Source organism: Ranitomeya imitator, chromosome 5, assembly GCF_032444005.1.
Source record: "Ranitomeya imitator isolate aRanImi1 chromosome 5, aRanImi1.pri, whole genome shotgun sequence".
Lineage (NCBI taxonomy): Eukaryota > Metazoa > Chordata > Amphibia > Anura > Dendrobatidae > Ranitomeya > Ranitomeya imitator.
Window position 1 is genome coordinate 422,422,677 of NC_091286.1, and position 22,421 is coordinate 422,445,097.

A 22,421-nucleotide genomic window follows, 5' to 3' on the forward strand; every position below is an offset into this window, starting at 1 on the left:
ACGCACAGGCACAGGCAGCCAACCAACGATGTCAGAAGATGGCCAGCGTTACCAATGGGGGTGCTGCGTGTCATTAAAAAGGAAAGTCACACCTCAGGGACAATGTAATGGTCTCTAATGAGACACATTTTGTACGTGTTGAGTTCCACGTGGGCAAGGAGAAAAAGTCAGCCACCTTGTACAAATGCAGCATTACTGCTGTAAAAGGTGGCTGTTATACATAGAAACACCTGGGGGGGGGTGGCAGGGTCCCTTTAATTTCAGTTCTGGTGCCTGCGTGGCGTTTGCAGGTCACGTTGCCGGCTACACAGCAGGGGAACAGCTGGCGGTGCTGAACCCCACTGACACATTGGCTGGTGTTTTTCTCTGTGCAGCTAGCACTTCCGGGCCCCAACTGGCGGTGTTAGAGCCCAGGGTCAGCAGGAGTAGGAGAGGAGCAGAGTGTAGGCCGAAGCCTGCACTGGTGGCAGCTTTTGTTCTGTTGTGCCTGCGTGGCGTTTGCAGGTCACGTTGCCGGCTACACAGCAGGGGAACAGCTGGCGGTGCTGAACCCCACTAACACATTGGCTGGTGTTTTTCTCTGTGCAGCTAGCACGTCCGGGCAAAAACTGGCGGTGTTAGAGCCCAGGGGCAGCAGGAGTAGGAGAGGAGCAGAGTGTAGGCCGAAGCCTGCACTGGTGGCAGCTTTTGGTCTGTTGTACCAGCGTGGCTTGTGCTGAACACGTTGCCGGCTACACAGCAGGGGAACAGCTGGCGGTGCTGAACCCCACTGACACAATGGCGGGTGTTTTTCTCTGTGCAGCCAGCACTTCCGGGCCCCAACTGGCGTAGTTAGGGCCCAGGGTCTGCAGGAGGAGCAGAGTGTAGGCCAAAGCCTAATTGAACCAAATTCAAAGGTAACCTTTTACCCACCCTCAGGTGTTACAATGTAGAAGAGCCACACCTTGTGCAGCAGTAATGCTCCACAAGTGAAAGGTTGCTCTTTAAATTTTGCTCATGGCACACGCAGAATGAAAGACGTACACTATTTTGCCCATTGCACAGTAGAACTGTATTGAAGGCGTGACTTGTATTTTTAAGGAGACGCAGCACAGGTGCACATAAATAACGCCTTGGTGCTGGGCGCAGCCTCCTGAGCGTTGTTATTTGCTGTACAGGAGTCTGCGCTATTGTGATCCCTTGGCCATGCGCTCTGAGCGCTGCCTGTCTTCTCACCTCATTTCATGTTGGCCGGTGCGGTTACCAATGGCCATGAATCCCAGACCCGCAGTGTCTTTTAATAAAGTCACACTGCAGAGCTGGGATTTGTGGCCTTGCGCAGTAAATATGTTCGCCGCTCACAAATGTCCTTACACCTGCTTCAGACTGGGCGGCCTCAGCTGATCCCTTATCGCCTGCCACGGCCATGAGGCCGCACAGTCTGAAGAAGGCGGAAGGAGATGAGTTAAGACAGGTGAACATATGCACTGCACATGCCCATCAATCACACCCTCACAGTCAAAATATATGAGACAACGAGGGGCGTTGTGTCGGGCAAGGCGGACGCACAAGCACAGGCAGCCAACCAATGATGTCAGAAGACGGGCAGCGCTACCAAGGGGGGTGCTGCGTGTCATTAAAAAGGAAAGTCACGCCTCAGGGACATTGTAATTGTGTGTAATGAGACACATTTTGTACGTGTTAAATTCAACGTGGGCAAGGAGAAAAAGTTAGCCACCTTGTACAAATGCAGCAGTACTGCTGTACAAGGTGGCTGTTATACATAGAAACACCTGGGGGTGGGGGTCAGGGTCCCTTTAATTTCAGTTCAGGTGCCTGCGTGGCGTTTGCAGGTCATGTTGCCGGCTACACAGCAGGGGAACAGCTGGCGGTGCTGAACCCCACTAACACATTGGCTGGTGTTTTTCTCTGTGCAGCTAGCACGTCCGGGCAAAAACTGGCGGTGTTAGAGCCCAGGGGCAGCAGGAGGAGGAGAGGAGCAGAGTGTAGGCTGAAGACTGCACTGGTAGCAGCTTTTGTTCTGTTGTGCCAGCGTGGCTTGTGCTGGACACGTTGCCGACTACACAGCAAGGGAACAGCTGGCGGTGCTGAACCCCACTGACACATCAGCTAGTGTTTTTTCTGTGTAGACAACACTTCCAGGTGGCAACTGACAGTGTTGAAACCCAGGGAATCAAAGAGTAGCAGAGTGTAGGCCGAAGCCTGCAGTGGAGCAAGTTGAAAGGGAACCTTTACCTGCCCCCCAGGCATTTGTTGCTGAAAGAGCCATCTTTTACAACAGTAATACTGCACATGGAAAATGGTGGCTCCTAAAATTATGCTCCTTGCAAACGCTGAAGTACACACTCATATAATGTGTCCCCTCACACCGTTAAACCGTCCCGGAAGTGGGACTTTCCTTTCTAATGTGACACAGCACAGCCGTCATTCCAACCCCCTTGGTGCCGTGCGCCACCTCCTCAACGTTGTTTGGTTCTGTCATGGAGCCCGCGCTGTAATGTTATCCCTTGGCCATGCACAGTTAGCGGTGCCTGTCTTCTGACATCATTTGTTGTCATCCTGACAGCGCATGGCACCAAGGGGGTAGGAATGACGGCTGTGCTGCGTCACATTATGAAGGAAAGTCCCAGCTCCGGGACGGTATAACGGTATAAGTGAACTCATTTTATAAGTGTTAAGTTCTGCGTGTGCAAGGAGCTAAACTAAAAGAGCTACCTTTTCCTTGTGCAACATTACTGCTGCACAAGATGGCTCTTTCAGTAACAAACGCTGGGGGGGGGGGGGACAGGTTCCCTTACATTTAGGTTGTTGTGCCAGCCTGGCGGTCGCAGGACACATTGCCGGCTACACAGCTGGGGATCAGCTGACGTTACTGAAACCCAATAACACTGGGTCGTATGTTTTGACTGTGCAGCCTGCACTTCTGAGCCGCAACTGGCGGTGTTGTAGCCCAGGAATAGCAGTTCAGGTGGTAGAAAGATGAACACATCAGGAGACCTGGATGACACCCAATTACTTAATCAGGCAGAGGAGTGGCAAATTCCTGCGAGATCCAGGCCTGGTTCATTTTCAGGAAAGTAAGCCGGTTAACGTTATCGGAGGATAGTCGCATGCGACGGTCTGTCAGTACACCACCTGCGGCACTAAAGACACGTTCCGATAAGACACTAGCCGCAGGGCAAGCCAGCACCTCCAATGCATACTGGCTTAGCTCTGGCCATGTATCCAGCTTAGAGACCCAAAACTTGAACGGGGAAGAGCCGCGTGGGAGTACAGTAAGAGGGCAAGCCATGTAGTCTGTCACCATCTGACGGAACCGTTGCCTCCTGCTGACTGGAGCCGCCGGTGATGGTGTAGACATTTGGGGTGGGCACACAAAACTTTGCCACAGTTGTGTGTTATGAATAGGTAATTCAGAACCACAATGGACCTTGAAGTTCAGAGCACACAAAGTGATCTGACAATAACCAAAAAACATAGGACGAGCTCTGAGACGTGGGATTTAGCAAAGTGAGGCCCAACTTACTGAATAGACCGAGGATAGGAAAGATAGCTTTGCGGTCAACACAAAAACCTACAAACAACCACACAGAGGGGCAAAAAGACCCTCCGCACCGACTAACGGTACGGAGGTGCTCCCTCTGCGTCTCAGAGCTTCCAGCAAGCAAGAAAAACCAGTATAGCAAGCTGGACAGAAAATATAGCAAACAAAAGTAACACAAGCAGAACTTAGCTAATGCTGAGCAGACAGGCCACAGGAATGATCCAGGAGGAAGCAAGACCAATACTAGAACATTGACTGGAGGCCAGGATCAAAGCACTAGGTGGAGTTAAATAGAGCAGCACCTAACGACTTAACCTCATCACCTGAGGAAGGAAACTCAGAAGCCGCAGTACCACTCACATCCACCAACGGAAGCCCATAGACAGAATCAGCCGAAGTACCACATGTGACCACAGGAGGGAGCTCGACCACAGAATTCAAAACAGTACCCCCCCCTTGAGGAGGGGTCACCGAACCCTCACCAGAGCCCCCAGGCCGACCAGGATGAGCCATATGAAAGGCACGAACAAGATCGGCAGCATGGACATCAGAGGCAAAGACCCAGGAATTATCTACCTGACCATAACCCTTCCACTTAACCAGATACTAGAGTTTCCGTCTCGAAACACGAGAATCCAAAATCTTCTCCACTATATACTCCAACTCCCCTTCAACCAAAACCGGAGCAGGAGGATCAACAGATGGAACCATAGGTGCCACGTATCTCCGCAACAATGACCTATGGAATACGTTATGGATGGAAAAAGAATCTGGAAGGGTCAAACGAAAAGACACAGGATTAAGAACCTATCCTATACGGACCAATGAAACGAGGCTTAAACTTAGGAGAGGAAACCTTCATAGGAATATAACGAGATGACAACCAAACCAAATCCCCAACACGAAGTCGGGGACCCACACAGCGTCTGCGATTAGCGAAACGTTGAGCCTTCTCCTGGGACAAGGTCAAATTGTCCACTACATGAGTCCAAATCTGCTGCAACCTGTCCACCACAGTATCTACACCAGGACAGTCCGAAGACTCAACCTGCCCTGAAGAGAAACGAGGATGGAACCCAGAATTGCAGAAAAACGGCGAAACCAAGGTAGCCGAGCTGGCCCGATTATTAAGGGCGAACTCAGCCAACGGCAAAAAGGACACCCAATCATCCTGATCAGCAGAAACAAAACATCTCAGATATGTTTCCAAGGTCTGATCGGTTCGTTCAGTCTGGCCATTTGTCTGAGGATGGAAAGCCGAGGAAAAAGACAAATCATCCTAGCACAAAAGGCTCGCCAAAACCTCAAAACAAACTGGGAACCTCTGTCAGAAACGATGTTCTCCGGAATGCCACGTAAACGAACCACATGCTGGAAGAACAATGGCACCAAATCAGAGGAGGAAGCTAATTTAGACAAGGGTACCAAATGGATCATCTTAGAGAAGCGATCACAAACTACCCAAATGACCGACATTTTTTGAGAGACGGGGAGATCCGAAATAAAATCCATAGAGATATGTGTCCAAGGCCTCTTCGGGACCGGCAAGGGCAAAAGCAACCCACTGGCACGAGAACAGCAGGGCTTAGCCCGAGCACAAATCCCACAGGACTGCACAAAAGAACGCACATCCCGCAACAGAGACGGCCACCAAAAGGATCTAGCCACTAAATCTCTGGTACCAAAGATTCCAGGATGACCAGCCAACACCGAACAATGAACCTCAGAGATAACTTTATTCGTCCACCTATCAGGGACAAACAGTTTCTCCGCTGGGCAACGATCAGGTTTATTAGCCTGAAATTTTTGCAGCACCCGCCGCAAATCAGGGGAGATGGCAGACACAATTACTCCCTCTTTGAGAATACCCGCCGGCTCAGGCAAACCCGGAGAGTCGGGCACAAAACTCCTAGACAGGGCATCCGCCTTCACATTTTTAGAGCCCGGAAGGTACGAAACCACAAAGTCAAAACGGGAGAAAAACAGCGACCAACGAGCCTGTCTAGGATTCAACCGTTTGGCAGACTCGAGATAAGTCAAGTTCTTGTGATCAGTCAAGACCACCACGCGATGCTTAGCTCCTTCAAGCCAATGACGCCACTCCTCGAATGCCCCCTTCATGGCCAGCAACTCTCGATTGCCAACATCATAATTTCACACAGCAGGCGAAAACTTCCTGGAAAAGAAGGCGCATGGCTTCATCACCGAGCAATCAGAACCTCTTTGCGACAAAACAGCCCCCGCTCCAATTTCAGAAGCATCAACCTCGACCTGGAACGGAAGCGAAACATCTGGTTGACACAACACAGGGGAAGAAGAAAAACGACGCTTTAACTCTTGAAAAGCTTCCACAGCAGCAGAAGACCAATTGACCACATCAGCACCCTTCTTGGTCAAATCGGTCAATGGTTTAGCAATACTAGAAAAATTACAGATGAAGCGACGATAAAAATTAGCAAAGCCAAGGAACTTTTGCAGACTCTTCAGAGATGTTGGCTGAGTCCAATCATAAATGGCCTGGACCTTAAAGGGACTCTGTCACCTGAATTTGGCGGGACTGGTTTTAAATCATATGGGCGGAGTTTTCGGGTGTTTGATTCACCCTTTCCTTACCCGCTGGCTGCATGCTGGCTGCAATATTGGATTGAAGTTCATTCTCTGTCCTCCATAGTACACACCTGCACAAAGCAATCTTGCCTTGCTCAGGCATGTACTATGGAGGACAGAGAATGAACTTCAATCCAATATTGCAGCCAGCATGCAGCCAGCGGGTAAGGAAAGGGTGAATCAAACACCCGAAAACTCCGCCCATATGACCCAAAACCAGTCCCACCAAATTCAGGTGACAGGTTCCCTTTAACAGGGTCCATCTCTATAGTAGAAGGGGAAAAAATGAACCCCAAAAATGAAACCTTCTGAACACCAAAGAGACACTTTGATCCCTTCACAAACAAAGAATTAGCACGCAGGACTTGGAACACCATTCTGACCTGCTTCACATGAGACTCCCAATCATCCGAGAAGACCAAAATATCATCCAAGTATACAATCAGGAATTTATCCAGGTACTCTCGGAAGATGTCATGCATAAAGGACTGAAATACTGATGGAGCATTGGCAAGTCCGAATGGCATAACTAGGTACTCAAAATGGCCCTCGGGCGTATTAAATGCAGTTTTCCATTCATCTCCCCGTTTAATACGCACAAGATTATATGCACCACGAAGATCTATCTTGGTGAACCAACTAGCCCCCTTAATCCGAGCAAACAAATCAGATAGCAGCGGCAAGGGGTACTGAAATTTGACCGTGATTTTATTTAGAAGGCGGTAATCAATACAAGGTCTCAGCGAACCATCCTTCTTGGCCACAAAAAAACCCCCTGCTCCTAATGGCGACGATGACGGGCGAATATGACCCTTCTCCAAGGATTCTTTTACGTAACTCCGCATTGCGGCGTGCTCAGGTACAGATAAATTAAACAGTCGACCCTTAGGAAACTTACTACCAGGAATCAACTCGATAGCATAATCACAATCCCTATGCGGAGGTAGGGCATTGGACTTGGGCTCATCGAATACATCCCGGTAATCAGACAAGAACTCTGGGACCTCGGAAGGGGTGGATGATGAGATAGAGAGAAATAGAACATCACCATGTACCCCCTGACAACCCCAGCTGGACACAGATATTGATTTCCAATCTAATACTGGGTTATGGACTTGTAGCCATGGCAACCCCAACACGACCACATCATGCAGATTATGCAACACCAGAAAGCGAATATTGTCCTGATGTGCAGGAGCCATGCACATGGTCAATTGGGTCCAGTACTGAGGCTTATTCTTGGCCAAAGGCGTAGCATCAATTCCTCTCAATGGAATAAGACACTGCAAGGGCTCCAAGACAAACCCACAGCGCCTAGCAAACTCCAAGTCCATCAAATTCAGGGCAGCGCCTGAATCCACAAATGCCATGACAGAATAGGAAGACAAAGAGCAGATCAAAGTAACAGACAAAAGAAATTTCGACTGTACCGTATCAATGGTGGCAGACTTAGTGAACCGCTTAGTGCGCTTAGGACAATCGGAGATAGCATGAGTGGAATCACCACAGTAGAAACACAGCCCATTCTGATGTCTGTTTTCTTGCCTTTCAGCTCTGGTCAAGGTCCTATCGCACTGCATAGGCTCAGGTTTATGCTCAGATAATACCGCCAAATGGTGCACAGATTTACGCTCACGCAAGCGTCGACCGATCTGAATAGCCAAAGACATAGACTCATTCAGACCTGCAGGCATAGGAAATCCCACCATGACATCCTTAAGGGCTTCAGAGAGACCCTTTCTGAAAATAGCTGCCAGCGCACATTCATTCCATTGAGTGAGCACGGACCACTTTCTAAACTTCTGACAATAAATCTCTATCTCATCCTGACCCTGACACAGAGCCAGCAAATTTTTCTCTGCCTGATCCACTGAATTAGGTTCATCGTACAGTAATCCGAGCGCCAGAAAAAACGCATCAATATTACATAATGCAGGATCTCCTGGCGCAAGGGAAAATGCCCAGTCTTGAGGGTCGCCACGTAATCTAATATATAATTGCCTAGAATACTACTTCCTGCAATTTGTGCCAACTTCCGTGGCTTTGTCCGGAGCTAATGTCCGGAGCTAATGTCCGGAGCTAATGTCCGGAGATAAGTGACGTCAACAGTGTCCAGTGTCTGATTGGTTGCCGCCTGCTGCGAGCGACCAATCAGAAACGTGCCGTACTGTGACACACTCCGCCCGCCATTTTGGTGTGATTTTTGAATTTTTACCTCACAGCAAGTTTCTACTGCGTGGAGGCGGGCCCAGTGACGTTGCTCTTCAAGCTCCTGCCGAATTTCGTCAAAAAAATGATAATACCATTTACCAAAACTATATATATTTAGTTGTGAAGTGGTTCAGTGACATTTTCACACCAATTTTGAACTTTTGTTTGGTGTTTTCTCCATATACTGCCTATTATTTTTGTTCTTTCTTACTATTATTTATTAATTGTATTATTCTTACATTTGAATAAATAAAGTATATATGGATTCTAGACTCCCGATTCTTTAGAATCGGGCTGCCATCTAGTAAAGAAATAATGATCTTAACTTGTTGAACTGGGTCACCAGAGGAGCGAGGTTTCAACGCCAGAAACAGTTTGCAATTATTTTTGAAACTCAGAAATTTAGCTCTATCTCCAGAAAACAAATCAGGAATAGGAATTCTTGGTTCTAACATAGAATTCTGAGCCACAAAGTCTTGAATATTTTGTACTCTTGCAGTGAGATGATCCACACATGAAGACAGACCTTTAACCCCTTAGTGACAGAGCCAATTTGGTACTTAATGACGAGGCCAATTTTTGCAATTCTGACCACTGTCACTTTATGAGGTTATAACTCTGGAACGCTTCAACGGATCCCGCTGATTCTGAGATTGTTTTTTCGTGACATATTGTACTTCATGTTAGTGGTAACATATCTTTGATATTACTTGCGATTATTTATGAAAAAAACGGAAATATGGCGAAAATTTCTAAAATTTTGCAATGTTCAAACTTTGTATTTTTATGCCCTTAAATCAGAGAGATATGTCACGAAAAATAGTTAATAAATAACATTTCCCACATGTCTACTTTACATCAGCACAATTTTGGAAACAAATTTTTTTTTTTGTTAGGGAGTTATAAGGGTTAAAAGTTGACCAGCAATTTCTCATTTTTACAACACCATTTTTTTTTAGGGACCACATCACATTTGAAGTCATTTTGAGGGGTGTATATGATAGAAAATAATGAAGTGTGACACCATTCTAAAAACTACACCCCTCAAGGTTCTCAAAACCACATTCAAGAAGTTTATTAACCCTTTACGTGCTTCACAGGAACTGAATCAATGTGGAAGGAAAAAATGAACATTTAACTTTTTTTTGCAAACATCTTAATTCAGAACCATTTTTTTCACAAGTGTAAAAACAGAAATTTAACCATAAATTTTGTTATGCAATTTCTCCTGAATACGCCAATACCCCATATGTGGGGGTAAACCACTTTTTGGGCGCACCGCAGAACTTAGAAGTGAAGGAGCGCCGTTTGACTTTTTCAATGCAGAATTGGCTGGAATTGAGATCGGACGCCATGTCACGTTTAGAGAGCCCCTGATGTGCCTAAACAGTGGAAACTCCCCACAAGTGACACCATTTTGGAAACTAGACCCCTTAAGGAACATATCTAGATGTGTGGTGAGCACTTTGAACCCCCATGTGCTTCACAGAAGTTTATAACGTAGAGCCGTGAAAAAAAAATCGCATTTGTTCTACAAAAATTATATTTTTGCCCACAAATTTTTATTTTCACAAGGGTAACAGGAGAAATTAGACCAATAAAGTTGTTGTGCAATTTCTTCTGAGTAAGCTGATACCCAATATGTTGGGGTAAACCACTGTTAGGGCGCACCGCAGAGCTTGGAAGAGAAGGAGTGCCGTTTCACTTTTTCAATGTAGAATTGGCTGGAATTGAGATTGGACGCCATGTCGCATTTGGAGAGCGCCTGATGTGCTTAAACAGTGGAAACCCCCCACAAGTGACACCATTTTGGAAACTAGACCCCTTAAGGAACTTATCTAGATGTGTGGCGAGCACTTTGAACCCCCATGTGCTTCACAGAAGTTTATAACGTAGAGCCGTGAAAAAAAAAAATTGCATTTTTTCTACAAAAATGATCTTTTTGCCCACAAATTTTTATTTTCACAAGGGTAACAGGAGAAATTAGACCACTAAAGTTGTTGTGCAATTTCTCCTGAGTACGTCGATACCCAATATGTGGGGGTAAACCACTGTTTGGGCGCACGGCAGAGCTTGGAAGAGAAAGAGTGCCGTTTTACTTTTTCAATGTAGAATTGGCTGGAATTGAGATCGGACGCCATGTCGCGTTTGGAGAGCCCCTGATGTGCCTAAACAGTAGAAATCCCCCACAAGTGACCCCATTTTGGAAACTAGACCCCCCATGGAACTTATCTAGATGTGTGGTGAGAACCTTGAATGCCCAAGTGCTTCACAGAAGTTTATAATGCAGAGCCGTGAAAATAAAAAGTATTTTTTTTCCACAAAAAAGATTTTTTAGCCCCCAAGTTTTTATTTTCACAAGGGTAACAAGAGAAATTGGATCCCAAAAGTTGTTGTCCAATTTGTCCTGAGTATGCTGGTACCCCATATGTGGGGGTAAACCACTGTTTGGGCACACGGCAGAGCTCGGAAGGAAGGAGCGCCGTTTTGGAATGCAGACTTTGATAGAATGGTCTGCGGGTATTATGTTGCGTTTGCAGAGCCCCTGATGTACCTAACCAGTAGAAACCCTCCACAAGTGACCCCATTTTGGAAACTAGACCCCCCAAGGAACTTATCTAGATGTGTGGTGAGAACTTAGAATGCCCAAGTGCTTCACAGAAGTTTAGAATGCAGAGTCGTGAAAATAAAAAATATATTTTTTTTCCACAAAAAAGATATTGTAGCCCCCAAGTTTTTATTTTCACAAGGGTAACAGGAGAAATTGGACTGCAATAGTTGTTGTCCAATTTATCCCGAGTATGCTGATGCGCCATATGTGGGGGTAAACCACTGTTTGGGCGCACGGCAGAGCTCAGAAGGGAGGGAGCACCATTTGACTTTTTGAGCGCAAAATTGGCTGTCGTGTTTGGAGACCCCCTGATGTACCTAAACAGTGGAAACCCCCCAATTCTAGCTCCAACCCTAACCCCAACACACCCCTAACCCTAATCCCAACCTGATCCATAATCCTAATCACTAACCCTAACCATAATCACAACCCTTACCCCAAAACAACCCTAATGTCAACCCTAACCATAACCCTAATCAAAACCCTAAATCCAACACACCCCTAATCCTAATCTCAACCCTAACCTCAAACCTAACCCTAATCCCAATACACCCCTAATCACAACCCTAACCTTAACCCTAATCCCAAACCTAACCCTAATCCAAAGCGTAACCCTAATGCCAACCCTAACCCTAATACCAACCCTAATCCAAACCCTAACCCTAATCCCAGCTCTAACCCTAACTTTAGCCCCAACCCTAGCCCTAACTTTAGCCCCAACCCTAACCCTAGCCCTAAGGCTACTTTCACACTTGCGTCGTTTGGCATTCCGTTGCAATCCGTCGTTTTGGACATGAAACGGATCCTGCAAATGTGCCCGCAGGATGCGTTTTTTGCCCATAGACTTGTATTGCCGACGGATCGTGACGGATGGCCACACGTCGCGTCCGTTGTGCACTGGATCAGTTGTGTTTTGGCGGAGCGTCGGCACAAAAAAACGTTCAATGAAACGTTTTTTTGTACGTCGCATCTGCCATTTCTGACCGCGCATGCGTGGCCGTAACTCCGCCCCCTCCTCCCCAGGACATAGATTGGGCAGCGGATGCGTTGAAAAACTACATCCGCTGCCCACGTTGTGCACAATTTTCACAACATGCGTCGGTATGTCGGGCCGACGCATTGCGACGGCCCCGTACCGACGTAAGTGTGAAAGAAGCCTAACCCTAAATTTAGCCCCAACCCTAACCCTAAATTTAGCCCCAACCCTAACCCTAAATTTAGCCCCAACCCTAGCCCTAACCCTAGCCCTAAACCCTAGCCCTAACCCTACCCCTAACCCTACCCCTAACCCTAACCCTACCCCTACCCCTAACCCTAACCTAACCCTACCCCTAACCCTACCCCTAACCCTACCCCTACCCCTACCCCTAACCCTAACCCTAACCCTACCCCTACCCCTAACCCTACCCCTACCCCTAACCCTACCCCTACCCCTAACCCTACCCCTAACCCTAACCCTACCCTTAACCCTAACCCTACCCCTAACCCTAATTTTAGCCCCAACTGCTGTTCTCCTGCCGGCCGGCAGATGGAGACAGATGGCGGGCGCACTGGGCATGCGCCCGCCATTTTCTTCTGCCGGCGGCCAGGAGGAGCAGCAAGAGGATCCAGGGAAACAGGTGAGTATTGTAGGGTCCCCGAATCCCCCTATTTCTCTGTCCTCTGATGTGCGATCACATCAGAGGACAGAGAATTACACTTTACTTTTTTTTTTTTTTTTTTTGCGGTCGCCGGTAAACAGTTAATTACCGGCGATCGCAAAACAGGGGTCGGTAAAACCGACCCCGATCATGCTCTTTGGGGTCTCGGCTACCCCCGGCAGCCGAGACCCCAAAGATTTTCCCGGTGCCGGCCGGCGGGCGCACTGCGCATGTGCCCGCCATTTTGAAGATGGTGGCGCCCACCGGGAGACACGAGGAGCATCGGGGGAGCTAGGTGAGTATTGGGGGGCCACCTGGGACCCCTTTTCTCTGTCCTCCGATGTGCGATCACATCGTAGGACAGAGAAATTAAAAAGAGATCGCGTTTTTGTTTTTTTTTTTGTTTTTTTTTGCGATCGCCGGTAAACGGTTAATTACCGGCGATCGCAAATGCGGGGTGGGTTAAAAACCCCCCGAATCATGTTCTCTGGGGTCTCGGCTACCCCCGGCAGCCGAGACCCCGGAGAAAATCGGCCTCTGGGGGGTGCTATTTACTTTATCCACAGCGCCGTTAATTAACGGCGCTGTGGTTTAAGTACCCTTAGCGGCCGCCGTTAAAAGGCGTATCGGCGGTCGCTAAGGGGTTAATGTCCATCACTACACCTGTGTCCTGAACCACCCAAATGTCTAGGGGAAAAAAAAGGCAAAACACAGTGCAAAGAAAAAAAAATGGTCTCAGAACTTCTTTTTTCCCTCTATTGAGAAGCATAGTACTTTGGGCCTCCAGTACTGTTATGAATATATAATTCAGAACCACAATGGACCTTGAAGTTCAGAGCACACAAAGTGATCTGACAATAACCAAAAAATATAGGACGAGCTCTGAGACGTGGGAACTCTGCTGACCGCAATCCCTAAACCTATCACACCACACTAGAGGTAGCCGTGGATTGCGCCTAACACTCCCTATGCAACTCGGCACAGCCTGAGAAACTAACTAGCCCTGAAGATAGAAAAATAAGTCTACCTTGCCTCAGAGAAATTCCCCAAAGGAAAAGGCAGCCCCCCACATATAATGACTGTGAGTTAAGATGAAAATACAAACACAGAGATGAAATAGATTTAGCAAAGTGAGGCCCAACTTACTGAATAGACCGAGGATAGGAAAGATAGCTTTGCGGTCAACACAAAAACCTACAAACAACCACGCAGAGGGGCAAAAAGACCCTCCGCACCGACTAACGGTACGGAGGTGCTCCCTCTGCGTCTCAGAGCTTCCAGCAAGCAAGAAAAACCAATATAGCAAGCTGGACAGAAAATATAGCAAACAAAAGTAACACAAGCAGAACTTAGCTAATGCTGAGCAGACAGGCCACAGGAACGATCCAGGAGGAAGCAAGACCAATACTAGAACATTGACTGGAGGCCAGGATCAAAGCACTAGGTGGAGTTAAATAGAGCAGCACCTAACGACTTAACCTCATCACCTGAGGAAGGAAACTCAGAAGCCGCAGTACCACTCACATCCACCAACGGAAGCCCATAGACAGAATCAGCCGAAGTACCACTTGTGACCACAGGAGGGAGCTCGACCACAGAATTCACAACAGTTGTGCCATACTGGGCTTGCCTTGGGCAGAGGCACTGCTTCTGCTCCCTCTTTTTGCAGAGCCTCCACCACTGCCTCGACGCACTGAGCTGCTTTGTAAAGCACTAGCAGCACTCCTCTCAGTTGGACTGGAGATGATGGAATTCACTAGTGTGTCATGGTACTCCCGCATTTTACGCTCCCGGGTCAACGCTGGGATGAGGTTTTGGACGTTGTCCCGGTAGCGAGGATCGAGGAGGGTGAACACCCAATAATCAGGCATGTTGAGAATGTGGTCGATGCGGCGGTCGTTTCTCAGACACTGCAGCATGAAATCCACCATGTGCTGCAGACTGCCAACTGGCCCAGAAACGCTGTCCCCTGCTTGAGACATGATCTCTGCCCGCTCGTCATCACCCCACCCTCGCTGTACACACTGACCACTGGACAATTGTCTCACTCCCTCCTCTGGACGGAGGTCTTCCTCCTCCATTGACTCCTCCTCATCCTCCTCTCAAAGTGGCCCCTGCGTACCCCTTTGTGAGGAGCCACGTGGCGCTGACTCTCCAGAAGCTGATGGAAAAGGTGACTCCTCATCCTCCACCTCTTCCACAACATCATCCCTTAACTCTTGCAAAGTTTGTTGAAGCAGGCAGATAAGGGGGACAGTCATGCTGACTAGTGCATCATCTGCGCTTGCCATCCGCGTGGAATAATCGACAGGACGCAAAACCTAGCAGACGTCCTTCATAGTGGCCCACTCTGTGGTTGTGAAGTCTGATCGGCGCTGACTGCGACTTTTTTGCGTCTGATGCAGCTGGTACTCCATTACTGCTTGCTGCTGCTCACACAACCGCTCCAACATATGTAATGTGGAATTCCACCTGGTAGGTAGGTCACATATGATGCGGTGTTCCGGAAGGCGGAATCGGCGCTGCAGAGCAGCAATGCGGGATCTTGCCAAGCTGGAACGCCGCAAGTGAGCACACTCTAGGCGGACCTTGTGCAGCAGTGCATCAAGATCCAGATAGTCCCTCAGAAAACTCTGCACAACCAAATTGAGCACATGTGCCAGACATGGGATGTGAGTGAGGTTGCCAATGGCCAAAGCTGCCACCAGATTTCGGCCATTGTCACACACTACCATGCCTGGCTGGAGATTCGCTGGCACTAACCACACATCGCTCTCCTGCTTGATGGCATTCCAGAGCTCCTGCGCTGTGTGGCTTCGATTCCCCAATGAAACTAGTTTCAAGACGGCCTGTTGACGTTTGGCCACGGCTGTGCTCATGTCGGTCATAGGTAAACGTTCACGTGTCCATGTGGAGGTGGACTGTGACGGCTCCTGCAGCGATGATTCTGAGGAACTTGTGTATGAGGAGGAGTCAATGCGTACATACTGGATTCCTGCAATCCTTGGAGTGGGCAGGACACGTCCTGCGCCACTCGCACGATCTGTACCTGGCTCAACAACATTAACCTAATGGGCAGTGAGGGAAACGTATCGCCCCTGGCCATGTTGACTGGTCCACGCATCGGTGGTGAGGTGGACCTTGCTACTGACGGCGTTCAGTAGCGCGTGTTTTATGTTTCCCTCCACATGCTTGTGCAGGGCAGGGACAGCTTGCCTGCTGAAGTAAAAGCGGCTGGGCACCTTGTACTGTGGGACTGCCAATGCCATCAAGTCACGGAAGCTGTCAGTCTCCACCAGCCTGAATGAGAGCATTTCCAGGGACAGAAGTTTGGCAATGCCTGCATTCAGAGCCTGTGCTCAGGGGTGGTTGGCCGAGAATGCCCGCCTTTTCTCCCATGCCTGTACTACCGATGGCTGTAGAGTAGACTGGGAGTGTGATGATGACTGGGAATGTGGTGCTGTGGGTGGAATTACACTAGGTCTCTGGACAACAGTGCCAGAGGTTCTTCCATGGCGATCCTGGGAGGAAGCCAAACCAGCTGTGCGTGAGCTGGAGGAAAAGGCAACACGAGCTGAAGAGGTGGTAGCTGCCGCTGTTGGTTGGCCTAGGTCTTCAGTGTGTTTTTGTAACTCCACCGCATGCCTGTTCCGCACATGTTTCCACATATTTGTGGTATTGAGGTTGCTAACACTTTTACCTCTTTTGACTTTCTGATGACACAGCTTGCATTTGACAAAACAAATGTCATCTGCAACTGTGTCAAAAAAGGACCAGGCACTGCAAGTCTTGGGAGCGCCCTTTTTGGCTTTTGAAAGAGACAGGCTCCTAACGGGTGCCAAAGTGGAGGCTACAGGCTCCGCAGTCTTCCCCCTCCCTCTCCCTCTTTGGCCCGTAAGGGGAATCTCTTCCTCAGAGCTGCTCCCACCACCTTCCTGTTCCTCACGCCACGATGGGTCAAGGACCTCATCATCTCCACTACCCTCTGCCACCAACTGCTCCTCTTGGGTAGTCTTGGCAGCACAGTACGCACCAGAAAGCGGCACCTGAGTTTCATCATCAGATGCGTACTGCGCTGTGGTCACCGCAGGCACTTGCCCACCCGCCTCTTCAGAGTCAGAGAGACAAAGCTGTTGGGCATCACTGCACAATGCCTCTTCTTCCATTTCTCCAATGCTGCTTGGCTGGCCCCCTGTTTCCAAGCCAAGAGATTCAGAGAACAGAAGCAGAGACGGCTCCTGTCCTGGGCTCTCTGACTGCCTGGCCAATTTGGCAGGTGGTGAAGAGACAGATGGCTGCTCTCCAGTGGTCTGTGCCTGAGAGGATGTGGCACTAATTGAAGTTGATGCCGATGCGTTAGCTGCCATCCATTCGACAACGGCTTCAATTTGATCTTCACACAGCAGCGGTGCACGGCGCTCTCCGACAAAGCTGCGCATGAAGGACTGTTCCCTGCTGAAACTGAGTGATGATGAGTCACCGGTGGCGGCAGCAGGCACAGAATCACCACGTCCTCTCCCTGCTCCTCTCCCTGCTCCACGCCCACGCCCACGTGCCTTACTCCCTGCCCTCTTCATCTTGGTTGACAGATAAAGATAAGCAGAAAAGTACTAAGACCTTAGTGTGCTTATTCCTGAAATGCTCCTCCTAACAGGTGTAAGAAACACTAATGTTGTAAAGTGTGGACTAGACTTTATTATTGATAAAATGTGGCCTACACAAGTGTTAAGTGGTGTTTGGTAAACTTTACTTTTTTTTTAATGCAGATCGGGCTACAGAGCGACTTTAACACACACGGGGACCGTACAGACAGCCGTAAACGGCGCTGCAAGGCCCAAAAACCCTCCTCTAGGTTATCCTATGTAGTGTTTTTCCACTATTTAGCTGGAGACGGGAGGAAAGACACTAATAGGAAATTTTTTAAACAATTTTCAACTGGCTGCACTATTTGAAAAAAAGGAAAAGCTTTTTCACGATATGAGGCAGTGACGCACCCTGAGCTGAATCCAACAGGCTGTGGCTGCACACAGACTACAGGGCGAGCTGCGCTCACACGGAGACCGTGCAGACAGCCGTAAACGGCGCTGCAAGGCCCAAAAACCCTCCTCTAGGTTATCCTACGTAGTGTTTTTCCACTATTTAGCTGGAGACGGGTGGAAAGACACTAATAGGAAATTTTTTAAACAATTTTCAACTGGCTGCACTATTTGAAAAAAAGGAAAAGTTTTTTCACGGCATGGGGCAGTGACGCACCCTGAGCTGAATCCAACTGGCTGTGGCTGCACACAGACTACAGGACGAGCTGCGCTCACACGGAGACCGTGCAGACAGCCGTAAACGGCGCTGCAAGGCCCAAAAACCCTCCTCTAGGTTATCCTATGTAGTGTTTTTCCACTATTTAGCTGGAGACGGGAGGAAAGACACTAATAGGAAATTTTTTAAACAATTTTCAACTGGCTGCACTATTTGAAAAAAAGGAAAAGCTTTTTCACGGTATGAGGCAGTGACGCACCCTGAGCTGAATCCAACAGGCTGTGGCTGCACACAGACTACAGGGCGAGCTGCGCTCACACGGAGACCGTGCAGACAGCCGTAAACGGCGCTGCAAGGCCCAAAAACCCTCCTCTAGGTTATCCTACGTAGTGTTTTTCCACTATTTAGCTGGAGACGGGTGGAAAGACACTAATAGGAAATTTTTTAAACAATTTTCAACTGGCTGCACTATTTGAAAAAAAGGAAAAGTTTTTTCACGGTATGAGGCAGTGACGCTCCCTGAGCTGAATCCAACCGGCTGTGGCTGCACACAGACTACAGGGCGAGCTGCGCTCACACGGAGACCGTGCAGACAGCCGTAAACGGCGCTGCAAGGCCCAAAAACCCCCCTCTAGGTTATCCTATGTAGTGTTTTTCCACAATTTAGCTAGAGACGGGTGGAAAAACACTAATAGGAAATTTTAGAAAAAATGTGCAGCAGGCTGCACTATGAGCAAAAAAGGACAATGGATAGCACTGTATGAGGCAGTGTGAACCCCCCCTGAGCTGAATACAACCGGGTATATGGCTGCACACAGACTACAGAGTGAGCTGCACACACACACACACAGAGACCTTGCAGAACGCTGTTAAAACAGCGCTGCAAGGCAAGAGCAAGGTGAACAGTGAACAACACACAGCGTTTTGCTAAATTAGCCTTGGGAAAGCAAAATAAAGCAATTAGCTATCTTAACTGGCCCTCAGTTAGAACACAGCGTCCTGTCCCTAACTGAAATCACAGCAGAGAGAGCGCAAAATGGCGGCAGCGTTTTTTATAGTGCAGAGTGACATCATTTTAGCAGCCAATCACAGCCTTGCCAGTACTTACATGCCCACCATGCTAAACAGGATGTGCCCACACTTCCATTCATTCCTCATTGGCTGCTGCGTGCAGTTTGAATTCTGGGAGCTTCCGATTCCGGTATCCGATACGCGGGAAGTATCGGAATTCGGTATCGGAATTCCGATACCGCAAATATCGGCCGATACCCGATACTTGCGGTATCGGAATGCTCAACACTATTTATAACAGAGCCATGAAAATTAAAAATCAAATTTTTTTCACAAAAATCATCTTTAAGCACCATTTTTTTAATTTTAACAAAAGTATCAGAAGAAAATGGACCCCAAAAATGGTGCAATTTCTCCTGAGTACGCCGATATCCCATGTGTGGAGGAAGACTACTGTTTGGGTGCATGGCAGGACCTGGAAGGGAAGGCGCAAGATTTGACTTTTTTAACACAAAATTTGCTGGAATCAAGAGCGGACTCCATGTCACTTTTGGAGGGCCTCTGATGTGCCTAAACAGTGGAAATTTGTCATAAGTGATATCATTTTGGAAACTAAACCCCTCAAGGAACTCTAGATGTGTAGTGAGCATCTTGAACAACCAGGTGCTTTACATCTATAATATAACGCTGGGAGCGTCACTCTGTCCGAAGCCTTTATAGACTGCGCTGGCGCAAGCGCTGGCGCAGTCTGGCCCCCACAGAGTGACGCTCCCAGGAGATCGCGGTATGCATAAGCACTGAACGCACACCGCGATCTCCACCGGAGAGTCAGGGACCGTGGACGCGCCAGGAGGGAGGGTAAATATATTCACCTGTCCTCCGTTCCAGCGCTGCGTGCGGCTCCGTCTTCCGGCTCCTCTGCTGTGACAGAGTCCAGTCACAGGCAGAGGAGACGGAGTGTGTGTTCAAGAAAATGGCGCGGGAAAGCGCGGACTGCGCAGGCGCCGATTCCTGCTGCCGGAATCGGCGCCTGCACAGTCCGCGCTTTCCGGCGCCATTTTCTTGAAGACACACTCCGGTTCCACTGCAGGTGTGTCTTCAAGAAAATGGCGCCGGAGAGCGCGGGCTGCGCAGGCGCCGATTCCTGCTGCCGGATTCGGCGCCTGCGCAGTCCGCGCTTTCCAGCGCCATTTTCTTGAAGACACACCTGCAGTGGAGCCGGACGATAGGTGAGTATGGTATTTTTTTTTTTTTTATATGGCAGCAGCAAACGGGGGCATATAATACAATAGTGGCGCAGGATGGGAGCAGCACATGACAGAACGGGCGCAGGATGGCAGCAGCACATGACAGAACGGGCGCAGGATGGCAGCAGCGCATGACAGAACGGGCGCAGGATGGCAGCAGCACATGACAGAACGGACGCAGGATGGCAGCAGCACATGACAGAACGGGCGCAGGATGGCAGCAGCGCATGACAGAACGGGCGCAGGATGGCAGCAGCACATGACAGAACGGGCGCAGGATGGCAGCAGCGCATGACAGAACGGGCGCAGGATGGCAGCAGCCCATGATAGAACGGGCGCAGGATGGCAGCAGCACATGACAGAACGGGCGCAGGATGGCAGCAGCGCATGACAGAACGGGCGCAGGATGGCAGCAGCACATGACAGAACGGGCGCAGGATGGCAGCAGCACATGACAGAACGGGCGCAGGATGGTAGCAGCACATGACAGAACGGGCGCAGGATGGCAGCAGCACATGACAGAACGGGCGCAGGATGGCAGCAGCACATGACAAAACGGGCGCAGGATGGCAGCAGCGCATGACAGAACGGGCGCAGGATGGCAGCAGCCCATGACAGAACGGGCGCAGGATGGCAGCAGTACATGACAGAACGGGCGCAGGATGGCAGCAGCGCATGACAGAACGGGCGCAGGATGGCAGCAGCACATGACAGAACGGGCGCAGGATGGCAGCAGCACATGACAGAACGGGCGCAGGATGGTAGCAGCACATGACAGAACGGGCGCAGGATGGCAGCAGCACATGACAGAACGGGCGCAGGATGGCAGCAGCACATGACAGAACGGGCGCAGGATGGCAGCAGCGCATGACAGAACGGGCGCAGGATGGCAGCAGCACATGACAGAACGGGCGCAGGATGGCAGCAGCACATGACAGAACGGGCGCAGGATGGCAGCAGCGCATGACATAACGGGCGCAGGATGGCAGCAGGATGGGAGCAGCACATGACAGAACGGGCGCAGGATGGCAGCATCACATGACAGAACGGGCGCAGGATGGCAGCAGCACATGACAGAACGGGCGCAGGATGGCAGCAGCACATGACAGAACGGGCGCAGGATGGCAGCAGCACATGACAGAACGGGCGCAGGATGGCAGCAGCGCATGACAGAACGGGCGCAGGATGGCAGCAGCGCATGACAGAACGGGCGCAGGATGGCAGCAGCACATGACAGAACGGGCGCAGGATGGCAGCAGCACATGACAGAACGGGCGCAGGATGGTAGCAGCACATGACAGAACGGGCGCAGGATGGCAGCAGCACATGACAGAACGGGCGCAGGATGGCAGCAGCACATGACAAAACGGGCGCAGGATGGCAGCAGCGCATGACAGAACGGGCGCAGGATGGCAGCAGCCCATGACAGAACGGGCGCAGGATGGCAGCAGCACATGACAGAACGGGCGCAGGATGGCAGCAGCGCATGACAGAACGGGCGCAGGATGGCAGCAGCACATGACAGAACGGGCGCAGGATGGCAGCAGCACATGACAGAACGGGCGCAGGATGGTAGCAGCACATGACAGAACGGGCGCAGGATGGCAGCAGCGCATGACAGAACGGGCGCAGGATGGCAGCAGCACATGACAGAACGGGCGCAGGATGGCAGCAGCACATGACAGAACGGGCGCAGGATGGTAGCAGCACATGACAGAACGGGCGCAGGATGGCAGCAGCACATGACAGAACGGGCGCAGGATAGCAGCAGCACATGACAGAATGGGCGCAGGATGGCAGCAGCACATGACAGAACGGGCGCAGGATGGCAGCAGCACATGACAGAACGGGCGCAGGATGGCAGCAGCGCATGACATAACGGGCGCAGTATGGCAGCAGGATGGGAGCAGCACATGACAGAACGGGCGCAGGATGGCAGCAGCACATGACAGAACGGGCGCAGGATGGCAGCAGCGCATGACAGAACGGGCGCAGGATGGCAGCAACACATGACAGAACGGGCGCAGGATGGCAGCAGCGCATGACATAACGGGCGCAGGATGGGAGCAGCACATGACAGAACGGGCGCAGGATGGCAGCAGCGCATGACAGAACGGGGGCGCAGGATGGGAGCAGCACATGACAGAACGGGCGCAGGATGGGAGCAGCACATGACAGAACGGGCGCAGGATGGCAGCAGCGCATGACAGAACGGGAGCAGGATGGCAGCAGCGCATGACAGAACGGGCGCAGGATGGCAGCAGCACATGACAGAAGGGGCGCAGGATGGCAGCAGC